At 42.4% G+C, this 16,006-nt stretch overlaps 1 non-coding gene across 1 annotated transcript; it reads left to right on the top strand.

The window, feature by feature from the left end:
- The first annotated feature begins 13,174 nt into the window (after positions 1-13,174).
- Positions 13,175-13,256, top strand: trnas-cga (transfer RNA serine (anticodon CGA)). Its single transcript has one exon. It is a non-coding gene; the product is annotated as a tRNA-Ser (tRNA).
- Positions 13,257-16,006: the final 2,750 nt, after the last annotated feature.

The raw sequence follows: 16,006 nt of genomic DNA, 5'->3' as shown, positions 1-16,006 counted from the left end.
TGCGATCGAAATGTTATCGGCCTGAAACATTAACTGTGTTTCACCCTCCACAGATGCTGCTTCATCTTTGATGCATTCCTGTTGCCGAATTTGATAGCCAGCATCCATAGAGTTCGGCGCTGGGATCAGAATTTAGTTTGTTGAACTGCACTCTGACGCAGCACCACGTTCATTTCATCCCTCAGTCTTCCTCTAGGCTCAGAACTAATTGAATTTGAAGAGAAGTAAAATGGTATTTGGACATCAGGGACTCACGCTGTGGAACGCATTGACCCGCGACAACATCTATGAAGCAAGGTTGCAAAAATAAGTAGCGAGAGTTTTAAGAGAATCATCGGAAGGTTAATTTAGAGCCCTGCAGATTCTTTCATTCAAGCCTCCATCTAATTTCCTTATCCTTGCTGCTTATTCTTCATTAACATGCAGATTATCGTAGACAATTCTCAAAATGTCACATTATGGTAAAATATCGGATATATGAGTTCATTACAATGATCTCTGCAATCAGTATGTGGGTTGAGGAATTTGCATTACACTGATTACCACAAAAGCCGCTAATACAGAACCAGCGAATTTGAGAATGTATGCTTTGATGAATGATCAACGTGACCGTTTTCCCCTCTACAGATGCTGTTTGATATGCTTTGTCATTGAGTAATTTCTGTTTTTGACTTCGACATCGGGTACTCACAATGTTTAGAATTTATCTTGCTAAGGGCTTGGCGGAAATTTGTGATGCCCGAGTGGTTACGGCATGGAACTTGGAATTCAATGGTACTTCCCCCCGCAGGTTCAAGCCCTGGTGTCTTAATTGAAGGATTAAATCAAATGTCGATTTGGCTTCGTTTTCTCCCCCCAGGATGATTGTGAGTAATTTCATCTTTATCTCAAGGAAATTGAAAAATTGCCCACAAATTTTCATTATTAACTGGTTTCAAAAGACTGTAGTTTGGTTAATAGTGTTAATTCAAAATTGGAGCTGTTCGTCTAACTTTTCAAGAAGTGATGCTGGGAGTTGGACAAGTGCCAATTGTTTTCTGTAAAGTGTCTGGAAAACTGCCCATTAGGAGTTTTCCTGAGTTGGGGAAACAATGTAAACTCTGGATGCTATTTGGTCGCATAAGCCTGTATAACCAAAGTACAGATGAATATAAAGGCAATTGGGTGATGTTATCAGCGGGAATGCTGTAAGAAGAAAAACAAGGATACTGCAGATTCTGTAAATCCGAAATAAGAACAGAACATTCTGGAAATACTCAGCAGGTCTGGCAGCATCTGTGGAAAAAGAAAACGTGTTAACTTTTTAGTCATGTTATCATATTTCATCATTCTAATTGTACGTAATACATATCAGCCACCTGGGAGCTACCATTCTCCAGACACTCAACTACATTAGTACTATATATACTGTGGCTACAAGAACAGGCCAGAGGCTAGGAAACCTGCGGGGTGTCACTCACCTCTTGACTCCCCAAAGCCTGAGGTACTGTTCCTCCAGTTTGCGTTGAATGAATGGCGTTTGGAAGTGAATTTTACTGCTTCGTTTCAAGGCAAAGACTCAAAGAGTCAGTGAATAATGAATAAGAAAGGCACCTTTCAGGTCTGATAACAGCGATATCTCTTTCCCTGCTATTCCCCAGAGCATTTTAAATACTCCATTTCTTGTGTGGAAGTTGCTCACGTGCCATCACTCTTAGAGTTCCTGTGGGTGTCTAATTTGTCTCCTTTCCCAAAAATCCACCCTTTCTCAGCAGTGTCGTGCAGGACAATCCTGTGGGCAGAGCAAAGCTTCAGCTGATGTATTAAGAGTGGTCAGTACTCTGCACAGTGACTGCAACAAACTCGGTTCTGAGGAAATGTCATAAGCGTGACGCAGTAAATCTGTTTGTCTTTCTAAAGATGCCACCGGAAATCTTGCATATCTCCAGCATTTTCTGTTTTTATTTTATTTCAGATTTCCAGCAACTACAGGATTTTCATTTTGTTTGAAGCTGGAGGGTATTTGATGATATTTTGGAAGAGATTGGACTCCGATTCCGATCTACAGCCTTTGTGCTGCTATGTTAAGAGCCTCGGTGGTTATTCAATGCGCATATCATTGTCTCACAAAGTCAAACGTTTGGGGAAAATGTTTCATTCCATTAATTCAAAGTAAGTGCTTGGACAAGGCTGGCACGCGGCTTTAACGGCTATTTTAAAAAAAAAAGTAATGTAGATTTTAAAAGTGCGGGAAATACTAAGCAACTCCCGCTGCGATCGTGAAGAGATAAATAGAGTGAACGTTTCAGGTGGCGACCTTTAATCAGAACGGTGTCCCATTTAACCAGTTTTTTAGTTAGCAGTCACCAGATTCAAGACTGATTTTCCCCCTTTATGGTATTGTAGCTGAGCGGTTTAAAACACTGGTTTGATACTGCTGTGACTTGTGAAACGGTTGTAAAATTTCACTTTTGTCAGCATTCCTGAGGCGTCTTCTTTGACCATGATCCAACCGGCAGTGCAGCTGGCACCGTGGTTGTGGCGTTGTGCTGGCTACTCTGCGTTGTGGCCGTAGCAGCCTTGGTTCAAATCCGAGTCACGGAAGGCCTTCCTTTAAACATTTTGTTCTCTGCACCAGAAAAGGCAAAGCAGCAAGCAATTATTTTTAGTGCACGAGAAGATAGGTTTTCATGACCAAACCGATTAAATGCCTCCAAATCTAGCGTTATTATGTCGGTGCTTGATGCTCCAGAATTCAAACCCGTCTCTTCTCGAGATTTTTCTTCCTTCGACAATCACGAGCCATCCTGTACTTCCCTCATTCCATTATATCCTCACTTTTCAACGACATTGTCTAATCTAAGACTCATTTTCCCGTTTGTTCTACTTTCACCGTTGGTCCTGGGGGAATGTTGGTACCAATGTGCATCTGTACCAGTCGATCTATTTCAATTTGTGGCAGCCAGGCACAGAAGAGCTGCCAAAACAGAATTGGATTTCGGAAGGTTTGCGGAGCTATTGCTCCAGGCTTTTTTGCGAAGATCGTGATGAAGTAAAGTTTAACTGAAAACCCAGGTTTCATAAACGTAGGATTCGAAACTTTTTCTAAGCAGTTGACACTTGAGGTGCGTGAGTTTGGCAAACTGGGGCAGCGCAGTCAGACCGAAATTGCTCCAAATTCAACTTTCTCTATTGAAATGTGCGATGAAAGGTTATCGACCTGAAACAGTAAATGTGTTTCTCTGCACAGATGCCGTTTCATCTGCTAAACATTCAAAACATTTCTGATCATGCATTCGATCTTGAGCACTAAGAGCGTTTGGTGCCCACATCAGATGGTGTTGAACAGCGGGCTGACGCGGTACCTCGTTCAGTTTAACCCAAAATTTTCCAGCAGGCTCAGAAATAATCGAATTTGAAGTGAAGCAGAAAAAAGGTATTTTGAAATCCGCGAGTGAAGCTATGGAACCAACTGGCGCATGACGACAGCTTCAAACAATGCTGTAAAAACTTGAAGCGTGTGGAAGGAAGTAGCGAGAGTTTGAAGAGAGCGAAGTGTAAGATTAAGTTGGAGCCCTGCAGCTGCATTTTGTTCGAACACCCATCCAATTTCCATTTGGTCTTCGTCATTTGGGAGCAGAGGGCCATTTTCCTGCTGTTTTCTTTATTTTCTTCATTTTCCTGCCGAATATTCCCCACAGCTCTGTCATTCATGTTAAGCTTAAGGATCGGAAAACTTAGGCCATTGTAATGATGGCTGCGATTCGTTTGGTGTTGATGAATTTGCTTCACATTGACTGTTCCGGAAGCAGCCAAAATATCACGAACACGATTAAACACAGAGAGTCAGCGATAGGAGAATTTATGTTGTGATATAAGGTTATCGACCTGACTCTTTTTTTTGCCCCTCTACAAATGCTGCTTCACCTGCCTACTCCTTAAGTAATTTCTGTTTTTGCTTTCAACAAAAGGCACTGACAGCGTTTGCTTTTCATATGTGGCACCTCTGATGGTCGAATGGTGAAAGCGTTCGATTTGAAATTTAATTGCTTTTACGCCTGGAGTTTCGAGACCTGTTCGTTGCGCATTCGCTTGTTATTTAACAGAATACTCAAATACCGCATTTGTTTAATTTGTCCCCTTTTGAAGGATTTTGACTATCTCGATCTTGATTTTTAGGAAATTGGAAGATTGACGACAAACCTTCATTAATACATTAGTTTTCATCAGTTTTCCCCTTTCCATCTTTTTAATCGTACGTGATCTAGTCCGAGAACGTCAGTGGAGGGAGAAATGTAGGATTGCCAATATCAAGTCATTACGCTCACCTCAGAACTAAGGTTATGCAGAATCCCTTCAATATATCGCATGTTATTTTATTTGCGATTTTGTTTCCACGCGAGTAAACTTGCAAACGCAACATTTTTTAACGCTGATATGATTATCCCACATTCTAATTAATTAATTCAACCAAACCTGCGTAGTCAAGTCACGCCATCAGATACAATTTACGGTGAGTTCGCGGCTTGTACTTTAGACATGTTCTCAATCCTCGGAAACTTTCAGAGGACATCCTGTGAATGTTCCAGAGAACATTCAGAGAACTGGCCAGTTTCATACAGCACTGTTAATAATGTACACTTCTGCTGAGGCAGGTTCAAATCAATCCAATGAAGGGAAGGGAAAATCTGAAAATTCTCAGCAGGATTGGCAGCATCCGATGCTCTGATATAAAGTCACAAATGTGAACCATTAACTTTGTTTTCCTCTCCACGAATGCAGCCAAGTGTGCTGAATATTCACAGCATCTGCAGCATTTTACATTTGTGCGGAGGTAGGGAATGCCTGACGAGGTGTTCAAACATAACTTCATCCACCGAGTTTGCAGAAACACAAGGGGCTACCCAATGCGCTTTACGTTACGCCGCAAAGACTAACGGTTTGATGAACTGAAATTACAGCTGTTTATGTTTTTGGAGAGCAGTTGTTCATCTATCTGATACCCAAACTTCCTTAAACTCACTTTATTTTACCTGTTTAATTGTTCAAGCACTTTGATAGAGAGCTGGCGCTGAATGGCCTTATACCGTGCTGTATCCATTCGGTGATTCCGTGCTGTGCCCACGCTGAGACCATGAACCACAGCACATTGCGCCATTTCATCTCAGCAGACTTCCAGCCAATCAGAGCATTTTTCCTTTTATTATATTTCATCCACCCTCGAATTGGCTTGGTTAAATGTCATTGCATTTTGCCCCCAATTTGGACTCCCGTTTACTCAGTTTTGCGTTCTGTGCTTTAGTTACAACAAAATGCTATCTGAAATTTCTCAAGTCTGATTTACATTCAGGGTCCCTCCCAGATTATATTTTATGACTATTAATTTCAAATAGAATGCCTGAAAATAAAATAATTGCACAATGTACCTGCATTCAACCCTTCAGGAATACATGTTCGAAGAAACCATTAGAAATTGATGACGTATCTACATATACAGAACTAGACCAGGCCATCACACCGTGTGAATCCACATTTCTTGCGGCTCGTGAGCTGGTGGCATTATTGAATACTAAACTATTCTGAACAGGTTGGAGCAAGTTCTTGGCGTTTTCTTTACATCTAATATCTGAATTTATGTTTATCGTAAATTAGAAATTGAAAACCCCAATTATCCCTTTCAACTGCGCTGGCCCCTGTATATTGACGTCCAGATGTGCTCTCTCTGTGTATGTCTATCCAGCTGTGCTAATTACTAGGTATACTCGATCAGCTGCGATTGTCAGAGCTGAAACATGTCGAATTTGTCCATGAGCGTCACACCATGCAAAAGTGATTTAGAGAACATGTGGTTGTGGCACCGTGAAAATTACTGTCCAAAGAAAACTTAGCGCCCTCATAAAATTGGAATGATATTTCCCTCAGGAGGAGTGCGGTCCGTTTCTATCCAAATTGCTTTGAATAGTCAGAATGAAAAAGTTTATTTTTCTCCAAACGATTGGCTGCTGACACAATTATGTGCCCATTGAATAACCATTGAGTTTCTTAATCCAGAATTACAAAGGCCGTGGGTCAGTTTCGGAGAACAGATATCATCTACCTTCAAACAAAATCAAAATACTGCCGTTGCTGGAAATTTGATTTTTTTAGAAAGACGAATCTGGAGGTGCGCATGATTTCTGGCATCGCCTCAATTAGTGAATTTGGATAAACTGACTGGGTTTAGCTGGGTAAACTTTTGTGAAAATTCATTCTCATTTTCCTGACGTGTGTTGCTCGTATGAGCTCTCTGCATTGTGTGCTCTGGTTCTCAAAATGATTCGCGATACAGGTCAATCCCGCCTTCTGGAATGTGAAGATTTCAAGACGCGCACAAAAAAAAAGAAACACTCGCTCGGAATTAGACCCTGAAACCTCTCGCCTCAGGCAACGAATAGCCGATGCGAATAGCACAACCTCAGGACCAAGGAATCGAGACCTGTGATTTAAATTAGCAGCAAACGTGTATTTCCATTGCCATCACGAGCTAATCAGTAAGACCTTCATACCGCAGCTGTAAAACCAGAATATGCTGGATAAACTCAGCAGCTCAGGCAGCATCTGCGAAGTGACAAGTAAAGCTCGGGGTTAGCTTCATCAGGCTTCGGAAACGGTCGAAATGCAATAGGATTTAAAGGAAGGAAAATCGTGGAGGGAGGAAAAATACCAAAAGGCAAAGATAAATTTCAAGCCAGTAATGATTGAATATCGGAAAAGGTAACGCCGCATGGCTCACGGTAAGGTAAGCATAGAATCATGGAATGGTTGCGGCATGGAATGGGCTCTTTCGGACCGTCGTGTCAGTGCCATCTCTCTGTAAGATCAGTAGAACTGATTAACAAACAGAAGTGTCAGTTTTAGAAGCAGGTCCAGAGTTTTTATAATTCTCCATCTTGACCTTGTGGATCATTAGTTTCGCGCGTTTCTGTTAAGTTAGCGGGCGCTCACTGCTTAAAACTCTGTCCCCAGGAACTGGGGCTCAGATACACGCTGCTCCGAGAAGCGGCAAGCAATTTTAATCCTGCACCACTTTTATGATCCTTGATTCCCTCTGTCCTGAATTCACAATCCACGTGAAAAATTTCACTTCCTGCTTAGCCCACTCCTACTATTCAAATAAAACATCGTCAGTTTAATACAGTGGGGCTTCCAGCTCTGTCAGACTCAAGGCGCTATCAGGCCAGTTCTTTGTGATTAACCTTCCAAACTTTGTACTTGAATAAATAAATTAGCCTCGCACTCTGTTCATGTACACCATTCAACATACGATTCATATTTCGGTGAGCTCTAGACATATATAGCAATCTCCCGGGACTGTAAAATATCTTGCTGCAATTATCTCTCTGCTTGCAGTCGACCACTAACTCAAACGCTGTGTGCTTGCTGTGACTTTGCATCACTGGCGTGAACCTGGGAGCGCCAGCTGATGTCTGCACTTTTGATCGTACCTTGGTCAGTACTCTGTTTTGTGGCTGCAGCAACCTCAGTCCTGAGGAAATGTCATGGACCTCAAGTATTCAACCTTTTTCTTTGTCCAAAGATGCTTCCAGACATCTTGTGTATCTTGTTCATTTTCTGTTTTTTTTTCTGCTATTTCAGATTCGAAAGACAGTGAAAGCTTCAGGTGGTGACCTTTCATCAGATTGGTTCATCATTTAACCAGAATTCTGGTTAGCAGTCAACATATTCAGAAGTCGATTCGCATCATTGAGACATAGTAAACGAGCGGTCTAAAATACTGATTGAAAACAGCAGTCATTTTTGAGGAGTTTGTCAAATTCCAATTCTGTCAGCAGTTGTGCGGCTTTTCATTTGAGCCTGATCACCGAAAATGATCTTTGCCCGGTGGGGTTGTTATCTTGGCAACACTTCATTAGTGCATGTTAGTTGTTATATGGTAATGTGGTTGTGTAATGATGATTCGTGCTCTCCATTTCGATTTTAGCGTCATCGATTCGAATTCGAGACACAACAAATGCAATTTAAAATATTTTTGCTCTCTGCACATACAAAGAAAACGCAGTGAGGAGTCAATAAAGTTGCATTTCTATAGCGTATTCACGTCGCTATTATAAACACTCGGGGTTGGATTACATCAGTATCTAAAATGTAAAAATATTCATGACGCAAATTCTCATGCTTGAAAACGGATTGTACGTATATCAGTGTGCTAGTTGTGAATAGATGTAAGTGCATCAGTCTCCAGTTATGTGTATCAACCTTGTGTATAAATGTATTTGGTGACTAATTGAAAAGTAAGCGAATAAAACGTAAGCAGAAAAAAACGTCCAAGTTAAAAGATTAAGGCGAATAGATGAACGAAGAACACAGATCCATCTAAATAGGCCTGCAAACGGAAGAGCTATTTAAGTGCATTTACAACTCCCCGTTTACTTTGTGGCGCTTCACATGTGGTGCGGTGATCGTATAATGATTAGCATCCAGCATTGGGGTCGCAATCGTCTCAGCTCGGATTCGAGTTGCAGTGGAGATTAGATTTAATATTTTGCTCCTTGCACTTGCAAAGACAACTCGGTGAGGGATCAATCTTCATTACACAAATAAATATTTTTTGAAGACAAACCGATGTATTCCTTCCAAATCTAGCGAAATCATCCCTGTGCTTGATGGTCAGTTAAAGGTTGAACAGACATTACATAATTCAGGGCAGTGATTATTGTATATAGATGGTTAAACACAGAATGTTTACACCATAGGAGGCCATAAGGCCCGTCATGTCCGCGCTGCCTTTCCGATGGCACAACGAACATAGATCTGCCCGTAGCCCTGCTTATTCGTACTTTTCGGAAAATACTCCAATTCCTCTTTAAATGCCTCGATTGAAACTGCATCCACAACACTCTCAGGCAGTGCATTCCAGACTCAACCACTCGGCGCGGGAAAGTTTTTCCTCATGTCTCCATTGTTTCTTTTGAAAATTACCCGATATCAGTGCCCTCTTATTCTCGATTTTTCCACTATTGAAAATCCCAATCTACCCTGCCCAATCTCATCATGATTTTGAATGCCTCTACCAAATCTAGTCTCAACTCTCTCTTCTACAAAGAAAACAATCTGTGCCTCACGAATCTATCTGCATAACTGAAGTTCCTCATTTTTGGAACCGTTTCCGTGAACCTTTCCCGCGCTCTCTCTCATGCTGCCTTTATTTCTTTGGTGAAAGATGGCGCTCAGAAATGGTCACAGTAACCCAGTTGAGGCTGAACCTTAGTGCTATGCACGTTTGTCAAGATTAAATTTGATTTAAATTGACGTGATTTGGAATTTGAAAGGGGAGTTGATAGGATAGATTGAGAAAATCCATTTACGTTCATGGGGGAAGCTCCTGGCCATTCAGGCGAGAAGTTAGGACACACTTCTTCACAGTGAGTGGTAGAAGCGTAGGCAACCCTCCCAAATGGCAGTGATGCAAGGTAAATTAATTTTGATTTGTAGATAAATAGTTTTCTTGCTGAATAAGGAAAATGTGCCAAGCCAGGCGTATGGAATTATGATACAGATCAGCCATGGTCGCATTGAATTGTGCCACAGGATCACAGTCTGAATGCAATACGTTCCAATAAGAGTGAAGTCCACCTACATAGTGAGTGCATGCCACAGCCACTGATGTTGGGGCTTCTACTGCTCATAATCGGAAAATGCATTCAGAAACATAGTTGGGCAGATTTGCAGAGGCTCGCCAGTTGATACAAGTAAAGCATTAACTAAGGAATTAACTCACCCCCTGACTTCGTAAATGCTGTCCACCATCTGCCAGGCACAAGTCAAGTTGGTGCTACTTGCCTGGATGAGTGCAACTCCAACAACACTAAAGAAGCTCGACGCCACCGGACAAAGCAGCCCTCTTGATTCGCACCCCATCCACCATCTTTAACAATCATTCCCACCACCACCGACGCACAGGAGCAGCAGTGTGTTCCATCTCCAGATGCACTGCAGCAAAGCTCCTTCGACAGCACCTTGCAAACGCACGACCACAGCCATCTATATTCTAGAAGGACAAGGGCATCATATGCAAGGGAACAACACCACCTGGAAGTTCCACTCCAAGTCACTCAACATCCTGACCTGAAAATATATCGCAGCTCTTTCACTGCTGCTGTGTGAAAATTCTGGAATTACATCCATATCCGCACTCTGGGCATAACTACAGCACATGAACTGCAACGGTTAATAAAGGCAGCTCAGCACCACCTTCTCAAGGGGAATTAGAGATGGGAAATAAATCCTGGCAGAACCAGCAGTATGCATTATCAAAAATAATTTTGAAAATGCACGACAGAAGAGATTCACCACTTTTACAAGTGAGCAAAAGAATATGAGATAAATCTTCTCACGAATTTGTGAAATATAATGCATGTTCTATTGAAAATCATTTACTGCACTTTCGACGGCTGAAAGAAAGGTGAATCACTCCTAATTTGGGATTAAATTACTGGGGAAGAGATTATTCAAAATGGAATGACAGGCGCTGCGCTCAGTATGTGCAAAGGTTGCAGAACATTATTTCAACAAAATTAAAAGAAGACTGAACTATGCAGTATGAAAAGGAATGAGTGCAAAGTTTTGTAGCTGCATTATATACCTTGAGTTTCTGTTCTCCAGTCACTGGACCTGTACCAAGGATAATAAGTTTGCTCTTTAGTTTTTGAAAACTGAGTTATTGTGTATGGAAGGATAACTCAATCCTGAGCTATTTTTATTTATTCACGAGATGTGGGATTCGCTGGCTGGAGCAGCATTTATTGCCTATCCCTAGTTGCCCTTGAGTGATAAATTGCCTTCTTGAATCGCTGCATTTCATTTGGTGTAGATACACCCACAGTGCTGTTAGGATGGGAGATATAGGATTTTGACCCAGCGACAGTGGAGGATCGGCGATATATTTCCAAGTCATTGTTGTGAGGGAATCAGGGGGATCCTCCAGGTGGTGGTGTTCCAATCTATCTGCTTCCCTTGTCCTTCTACATGTCAGTGGGACACGATTTGGAAGGTGCTGTCTAATAAGCCTTGGTGAATTCCTGCAGTGCATCATCGCCGCTGGTACACATTGCCGCTGCTGTGCGTCGTTGGTGGAGAGAGTGAATGTTCGTTGATGTTGTGCCAATCAGGCGGGCTGCTTTGTCCTGGACGGTGTCAAGCATCTTGAGTGTTGTGGGAGATTCACTCATCCAGGCAAGGGGTGAGTATTCCATCACACTCACTCCTGACGATCTCCTCGTGCACAAACTTTGAGGACTCAGGAGGTGAGTAGCTCGTCGCACGATTCCTAGCCTCTGACGTGCACTTCGATCCGCATTATTAATGTCGAAGGTCCTGTTCAGTTTCTGGTTAACTGAAATACCCAGGATGTTGGTCGTGGGAATTTAATAATGGTAATGCCATTGAACATCAAAGGGCGATGGTTGGATTATCTCTTCTTGGATATGGACATTGTTGACACTCGTGTGGTGCGAATGTTAATTGCCACTTGTCAGCGCAAGCCTAGATATTGTCGAGGTCTTGCTTCATTTGGGCATGGACTGCTTTAGCATCTGGGTAGCGCGAATGCGGCTGAAAATTGTGCAATTTTTGGCGACGATCTGCACTTCAGACCTTTAAAATAAATGAAATGAGAATGAAACTTTATTCATGCATATATACTTGATTTCGAAAAAAGTGAAACAAAATTTGGAAGAAGTTGAAAGTTGACAGAGAGCAATGGTTCCCATTAGCGGCAGAATAGAGAACCAATTCGAGTTGATTCGCAAGAAAACCAATGGCGAAAAGTGGAGAAAAAATTAACTTTTTTACGCAGCGAATATGGTCCGAAGTAATCTGAGCTTTCAAAAGGTAATTGGGTAATTACATCAAGAAAAAATATATATTGTCGGGCCACGTGGAGGTGAGCTCACTGAGTTTGCGTTGCCAACAGCTGGCTCAGACAGGATGGGTCGAACGCCCATGGAAAGATCCCTCCACACATGCGGCTGCACATTCAGATTTTTTCCAGCATTTTCTGTTGTTGCTGCTCATTAGGAGAGCCGGTGCAGACACGATGGGCCGAATGGCCTCCATCTGGTCTCTGACAATTCCATGGTTCATAATCATTAACCCTCCTTTATTTCCCTCCATCGGTTTCATTGCCAATTTGCTGCGGCATTGCTTATGGTACATGGCCCATTCTGCGCAAACCAGTCGACACATGTAGACGTGCGACCGCCAAACAGACAAGCACTGCGAAGCAGAGATGGGTTTTGTGCAGGACATTTGGTTGGGAAGCTGGAGATACAGTTAACGCTAACTGTATTCGACACGTTCTTACTATTTGGAAGTCGAGGTGCGTGATCGATGGACGAGTGATCTACGACAGCCGAGCCGGATCGAAAGTGTTCTGAATCCATCTTATCTGTTGAAATGTGTGATCGAAATGATACCGACCTGAAACACTAAGTTTGTTTCATCCTCCACAGTTGCAGATTCGTCTGCTGAGACTTTGAGACGTTTTTATTCGTGCTTCTGGGGTTTGGTGTTGGGATCAAAATTTAACTTGATGAACGCAGCAACTCGTTCCATTCAATCCTCAATCTTCCTCTAAGGTCAGAACTAATCGAATTGATGTGCAGCAGCATAATAGTATTTGGAAATCAGGGAGTGACAATGTGGAACGCACTGACGCATGAAAACAGGTATGAAACAATGTTCCAAAAATCTGCGGCATGTGGAAGGAAGTGGCAAGATTTTGAAGAGAATCACCCGAAGATTATCTTGGAGCCCTGCAGAATCATTTGCTTCAAGCGGCCATCCTATTTCCTTATCCATGCTGTTTATCTTCAATATCATGCAGCATATTATAGACATTTCTTAGAATTCCATATTACGGTTAAATATTGGATAGTTCAGCTCATTGCAATTATTTCTGCGTTCGGTTCCGGGTTGACGAGTTCGCATCACTCTGATTATCACAAAGCCGCTAATGAGTGTTCACCACGAGAACAGAGTCAGAGAAATGAGAATCATGTTTTTAGGAAGGATTATTCACCCGAAACATTACCGCTTTCCCCTCTGGAGATGCTGCTTCCATTGTACTTCCACAGCAGGCCTGCCCAACTTTTGGCTTTCCAATCAGAGCTTAACTTGCTAAACGGGGCTACGTGCAGCTGTGATGGCCGAGTGGTTAAGGCGTTGGATTCGAAATCCAATGGGGTTTTCCCGCGCAGGTTCGAGCCCTGCTCACAGCGATTCTGTTTCATCTACAAAAGATTAATTCACAAGCCGATTTGGTCTAATTTGCTCCGATTGGGATGCCTTTGTATGGTTAGATCAGACCTGAACGGGATTGTGAAGTCGGCTCGCAATGTTCTTTATTGCCCTTTCTGGGTGACAGTATTAATTGAAAGCAGTTCGTGTCAAGAAGTGATGCTGGGAGCTTGTATTTTAATATTTAAAGTTCCTGTATTCTTATTATTATTATCCTTTGATATTCGATATTCCTGTATTCTGTGAATATTCTGCCTGCAAATATAGAGATGAGACGGGAAAAAGCTAGGACAACCAAAGTAAACTCTGGGTGCTGTTTGGCAGCAACAGTCTGTATACTAAATGTACAGGTGAAAGGAAATGGGGAGTTGCTTTTTTCATCAGAAATGCTGAATAAAGAAATACAAGAATACTCCAGATTCGGTGAATCCAAAAGAGGACAGACAATTCTGAAAATACTAAGCAGGTCTGCCGCCCTGTCTGGAGATAAACCGATGAGGAGAAATGTCTTTTATCAGGGAGTCGTCAATGTTTGGACTTTTAACACCAAGAGAGAGCAGTGGAATCTGTGACATTGAATATGCTCAAGGCAGATTTATGCAGGTATTTCAGCTGAAAGAGATTCAAGGGTGAAGGCGCTGGCAGAAAGTGGAATTTAGCCAACGACAAGGTCTAATAGATCGATATTGCATGGTGGAGAAGACTCTAAGGGCCGAAAGACATATTACTCCTATTTCCGATGCTTTGACATTCTCTAAAAATCCATCTGTACAGGCAGTGTGGTTTGCAACATTTCGGTGAGTAGACAGCAATGCTGCAGCTCATGAGTGGTGCTGTAGTCATCCGTAGCAATCTGGTCTGCTTATTTTTTCTGTTATCTGATCTTATTATCTGTAACGCCATGGATTCCAGCTACCCCAATTAGCCAGCAATTGGAAGTGACCATAAAAATTACTTTTGTTCATACAAAACTTAACCAATTAAAGCAAGACGGAGCTCTTTGGATGGCGAACCTCAGAAAGCTTATTGGGGAAACGGAATATTTAACAACTTGAGGCAATGTATTTTACAGTTTCATCAGGGTGATCAGTCCGTTGAAGTCTAACCATTTGGAGACAAGGCCTCTAACATGAACTCAACGTTCGCGGTGTACACGTGATTCATGCTTCGAGCTGCCGGGTAACAATGCGAAACGTACAGGATCCCGCTTTGATTAATTTTTGTGGGCATCAGGTGCATTCGTTCAGGTTACTTATAGCTTTTTTTGCGATTTCAAGGCTGTGATTCCATTGTCTAAGCGGTTCCTGCATTTTCTAGAAATACTCAAGCTTATGCAGCATTAAACAAAAATCCCATCTTTCCAATATATTTTTTGAAATCAATTCATTCGTTATATCCAATTCAAGGCCCATTAATTTTTCATTATCTATTTCATGAATGGCTATTAATACAAATTAACTACATGTATTTGATAAAGAATACGAAGTACAGAATGTGAATTGGCTGCAGGAAGCCACAGAACAGTGTCGAAATTGTTTCCTTGATCCTGTTACTCATTACAGTGAACACAATATTAAGATGACTTATTTTAAGAGGCGACCGAACTAGCATGGCCCACTTACACTGCTTTATGGCACAAAGTCCTGAGCCCACAAGAGATGTTGTTGAGTGCGTTCAGCAAAGTCAGCCGAGATCCATCATGTGAATTCGAAAGCAGGGCAAAAGTGCAAGCAACGAAGCCTTTCATCGTGCTCGACTCATCCGCTTGGATAACACCACGCAGGAAATTCAGCGTAGATGGGAAGACAATGTCCCCCATATCAATGATGATGAAATCGCCAAGCAGGTCTTCTAAGGGGAAATCAGGGGAAACGTCATCAAGCTTTTAAGCAGAGAATTTACAAGCACACTCTGCAAAAGGGCCTCACGAAACTTTGCATTGCAGACCACTTCCCTGGGGAAAACAATCCAGCCGGCCAGCACATGTGGAGGCAAGCCGTGAATATTGCTTCAACATGCTTCGAGGATGGGTTGGGTCAAACTTGCACTATCAGACAGACCAAAGGTGGGGCAGATCTGCAGAGGCTCCCCCAAATACAACCAACAGCAACATGAAATAATTTTCTGTGCCATGTGTTCTGTGACATTGATGCTGATATCGCATCACACTCTTCAGTCACGTGACGACCCAGAGAAGATCATGAGGTCACTTGCAGCTCGGATATGCTCAAATAATTTGTCCATTGGTGTTATTTAGGCCTCGCTGGCTAGGCCAGCATGTATAACCGATCCCTAATTGCCCTTGATAATTGCCCTTGATGTGCTGTCGGTGCTTCCATGACGCTCTTATGAAGGAGGTTCCATGTAAAGATCCAGCGAAAGTGAAGGAATGAAGATTTAGGTCCAAAGTCAGAATGCTGGGTGGCTTGGAAGGGAATTTTCTTAGCTTGTGCTCCCATGTGTCTTCTCCCCTTTACCTTCTAGATGGTAGCGGTCGTGGATTTTGAAGTTTCTCTCTATGGAGACTTGCTGACTTCCTGCAGTCCAACTTGTACATGGTACACACTTCTGCTACGATGCGTCGGCCGTGGAGGAAGTAAATGTTTCTCGAAGTGGTGCCACGCAATCGGGCTGCCTTTTCCCGGATGGTATCAAGCGTCTTTAACGTTGCTGCAGCTGCAATCATCCAGGCAAGTGGAGAGTATTCAATCACGCTCATGGCTTGTGGCTT

This window comes from Cetorhinus maximus, chromosome 21 (assembly GCF_964194155.1).
Source record: "Cetorhinus maximus chromosome 21, sCetMax3.hap1.1, whole genome shotgun sequence".
NCBI classification, from domain to species: domain Eukaryota; kingdom Metazoa; phylum Chordata; class Chondrichthyes; order Lamniformes; family Cetorhinidae; genus Cetorhinus; species Cetorhinus maximus.
Note: the sequence above shows the minus strand (reverse complement) of the source record. Positions and strands in the feature narration are given on the sequence as shown.